At 48.6% G+C, this 4,327-nt stretch overlaps 1 pseudogene; it reads left to right on the forward strand.

Moving 5' to 3' along the window:
- Nucleotides 1-335: 335 nt before the first annotated feature.
- Nucleotides 336-964, forward strand: LOC116653151 (annotated as a pseudogene).
- Nucleotides 965-4,327: the final 3,363 nt, after the last annotated feature.

The raw sequence follows: 4,327 nt of genomic DNA on the forward strand, positions 1-4,327 counted from the left end.
CCCCACCTTCTCCTCTTGCAATTCCTGGGCTGGAGAAGGAAGCAGTTCTGGATGCCTTCCCCTTCGCAATCATGTACGTCAATAGCTGTGTGGGGAACATCATCCTCTCAATGTCAAATCAAACAGAGTCAAGCCGCCATTGAGCTCCCCCCATGTACCTCTTCCTGGGCCAATGCTGGCCTTCATTGCTGACCTGGTCCCTCTCTACATCCAGTTTGCCCAAAATGCTCGCCATCCTTCCTGGCGGGGCTCTGGGGAGATTGGCTTATTTCTGCCTGTCAGTTGTTCTTTGTCCACAACTCAACCGCAGTGGAGTCAGTGTGCTCAAATGCGCCATGGCCTTGGATCGCTAACTTTTGCCATTTGCCATCCCCTGGGCCCCAGCATACCTCTCCCATGCCCGGTGGTGCCAGCTCTGGGACCTGGTGCTGCTGCGTGGAGTCCTCATGGTGAGTCCTTCTGTTCCTCTCGCTAGGAAAGGCTTCTGCCAATCATCGTGTCATCTCCCATTCCTACTGCTGAACACAATGCCGTGGTGAAAGCTGGCATGTGAGGACACCAGATGTCAATGCTGCTATGGCCTCTTTGTGCTTTTGCAGTGATGGATTGACCTTGCAGATGATCGCTGGTCCTACACATGATCTGAGGGTGGTACTGAAGCTGTCAGCCTCCAACACACAGCTGAGCGCTTTAATACCATGTGTATCCCACGTCTGTGTCATCCTTACATTTTATGTCTCTGGCCTCTTCAACTTTCCGTCGCGCCACCCGAAACTTGGACACAACGATCCCTCAAGCAGACCATATATTGGGTGGCCAACTCTACCTTCTGTTGCCTCCGTGGTAACTCCCAATCATTTATGGGCCTGAGAACCAGGCAACTCCGGACAAAATCGTTGTCTTCTTCCACAGAGGGAATCGGATATTTGTGTCTGTGTCACAAATGGTTCTCATTATCTACTGATGACTTTCATATATTTGAACAGTTCGTGCTGTGTCTCTTTGTTCCAGGAAATACCCTTCCTCAGTTCATGGAGTACATGGAGAGCATTCTTGCTCGATTTTCTTTTCCTTTCACTGTGAAATTAAAGATGGTGGAAAGGCTTTCAATCTGGCTTTTACACTGTTGGGAATTTTCGCTCTGTTTGCATCACCAGGTGCAGAGGAGATCTCCAATGTGGCCCGGCACTGCTCGAAGCTCTCTGTGTCCACGGCAGCCTTGACAACGGGAGCTGCCCATGGGGTGGCTCTGCTCCCTGCTCTCTCTCCCTCAGCTTTAAACCAGTGAAGAGGCAGGAATATCATTGCAGATGGTCATCAAATTCACCCGCCATTTGTTCCTTTACATCTGGCAAGTCCATCCTGTAGCCTGCAGACTGCATTTGGCCTGTATGATGTAGTGGTTAGGTTTATCCTCTGCCACCATCCATCATGACAACAGCTCTTTCCTGTCAAGTAGCTCTGGGTGCACATCCATCCCTCAGCAACAACCCAAACTTCAGCCCAAGACCATTCCTCTTCACTCAATACAGACCCAGCAAAGAAGTTGAACACCTCTGCTCTGCAACTTTCCACATCATGACTTGCACTGAGATGGCATATGCCAAGAGTCCAAGAGTGCACTCTGCAAACTTGTACCACAATGAACACGTGCACACAGTGCTCTCTGTATTTTGAGGTAAGTGCTCCTTTTCCAGGTCATTATATTCAAACACCATGACAGCTCGTTCTCCCAGGTACCTTTCTACATGGTGTTCCATGGTCCAAAGATGTTTCTTGACCTTCTTCTTTCCAGCAGAGATGGGCTTGCTAGTTATGTGAAGGTTGGGGGCACCTTGGGATTTAGTGATCATGAGACAGTCGAGTTCAGGATCTTGTGTGGAAGAAATAAGGCAAAAAGTAGAACTGCTATCCTGGACTTTCGTAGATCCAACTTTGACAGTTTACAGGACCTAATTGGAGGTGTCATAGGCTAGAGTGCTATAATGTAAAGGGGCTTATGAGAGCTGGGCAACATTTAAACAGCACTTCTTCCAAGCTCAAGATCAGTGCATCCCTAAGAGTAGGAAACTGGGGAAGGGAGGCAGGAGACCTGTGTGGATGAGCAAGGAGCTCATGGATAAGATTACAGGAAAGAAGAAGGTTTATGAGAGAAGGTTTAGAGTGGTCAGGAACTGGAATAGCCTGCCCAGGGAAGTGGTGGAGTTGCCATCACTGGAAGTGTTCAAGAAGCTTCTGGATAGGGAGCTAGGAGATATGGGTTAATGGATTTCTGTAGGTATGGTAAAGGGAGGACAGTTGGACTAGATGATCTTATAGGTCCTTTCCAACCTTGTGATTCCACAATCCTATGAAATGTAGAAAAAGTGCCCGTCCTTTTGGGATGAGTACGGGAGTGTTGTCAGGGTCTGTAGGAAGTGAGAAGGAAGGCTAAAGTTTAACTGGAGCTAAAGCTGGTGGAGAAGATATAGGATAATAAGAAGGGATTTTTTTTCTTTTTTTTTTCTTTTTTTTTTTTTTCCTTTTTAATGTATGTTAACAGTAAAAGGAAGAAAAGGGACAATGAGGGTCCCCTGCTTAACAAGGGAGATTTCCTGGTAACCGTCGATGCTGTAACAGGTGGAGATGCTGAACGCCTTATTTGCTTTAGTCTTTTATTCAAAGACTCCCCCCCCAGGAGTCCTGGATCCCGGAGGGAAAAGAAAGAGTCCAGGAAACTGAGAGCTTCCCTCTGGTTGAGGAGGGGGTGGTCCAGGAGTGTCTAGGTGGGATCAATGTGCACAAATCCATGGGCCCTGATGGGATGCATCCACGTGTGCTGAGGGAGCTGGCAGAGGTGACTGCTGAACTGCTCTCTATCATCTTTGACAGGTCATAGAGAACAGGAGAGCTGCCTGAAGATGGAGGATAGCCTGTGTCACTGTGGTCTCCAAAATGGGCAAGAAGGAAGATCCAGGAANGGTCTTCTTCCCCTGCATCTCACCTTGCAGCATTCAGGGACAGCCTGTTCTTGTGCCTTTAAAATTTCCACCTTAAGGAGCATCCAGGCTTCTTGGACCCCTTTACCCTTAAGGAGAAACTCTCCAGAAACCCCTGCAACAATTGTCCTGAACAGGTCAAAGTCCGCCCTCTGGAAGTTCAGGATAGCAGTTTTGTGCTCACCCTTCTGACATCTCCAAGAACAGAGAACTCTAGTATTTTGTGGTCACTTTGCCCAAGACAGTCCCCTGCCTTCACATCACCCACCAGTCCTTCACTGTTAGTGAAGAGCAGGTCTAGCACGGCATCACCCCTGGTAGGCTCACGTACCAGCTGCGTAAGGAAGCATCTTCCACACACTCCAGAAACCTCTTGGACAGATTCCTCTGTGCCATATTATTTTCCCCACATATATCAAGGAAGTTGAAGTCTCCCATGAGAATGAGTGCTGGTGAATGTGCAGCTTCTTCAAGCTGCTCGTAGAATGCCTCATCCATCTCTTCATCCTGATTAGGCTGTCTGTAACAGACCCCCACCAACATGTCACCCCTGCAGGTCTTTCCCCTGATCCTTACCCACAAACACTCAACTTTATAATTTGCATCCACAAACTCTCCAGTTTCAAAACAGTCTTTAACATAAAGGGCCACACCACCACCCTTCCTTTCTCGTCCATCCCTTCTGAAGAGCTTGTACCCATCCATCACAGCACTCCAGTCATGGGAGCTGTCCCACCACGTTTCAGTGATAGCAACCAGGTCATAGTTCGCCTGACACACAGTCGCTTCCAGCTCCTCCGGCTTGTTGCCCATGCTGCGTGCGTTGGTGTACATGCACTTCAGCTGTGTCACCTGCCTCACCCCCAGCTCAAGCTCTGTTCCCCTACACTCGTTTCTTGTAAGCCCTGTTTCGTCCCCTCCCCCTGTCGTAGCTAGTATAAAGTTCTTTTGATAAGCCCCGATAGATCCCAAGCTAGGATTCATTGCCCCCTTTGAGATAGGTGGGTTCCATGGCCAGGAGCTGGGTAAACTGACCTATGGTCAAAGAACCCAAAGTTTCTGGTATGACACCAGCTTCTGAGCCATTTATTCAATACGTGTACTTTCCAGGCCTGTTCTACGTCCCTCACTCCCCCTGAAGGTATGGACCAAATAATGACTTGAGCTCCTGCTCCTTCAAGTAAACGCCCTAAACCCCTAAAATCTCTTTTCATATTTCTCAGGCTTCTCTGAACAATTTCATCACTACCCGCCTGAACTATTAGTAATGGAAAGTAATCAGTGGGCCTAATCAGCTTAGGGAGTTTCCTGGTCATGTCCCTGACCCGGGCCCCAGGAAGGCAGCACAC

Source organism: Coturnix japonica, chromosome 1 (genome assembly GCF_001577835.2).
Source record: "Coturnix japonica isolate 7356 chromosome 1, Coturnix japonica 2.1, whole genome shotgun sequence".
In the NCBI taxonomy this organism is placed as follows: Eukaryota; Metazoa; Chordata; class Aves; order Galliformes; family Phasianidae; genus Coturnix; species Coturnix japonica.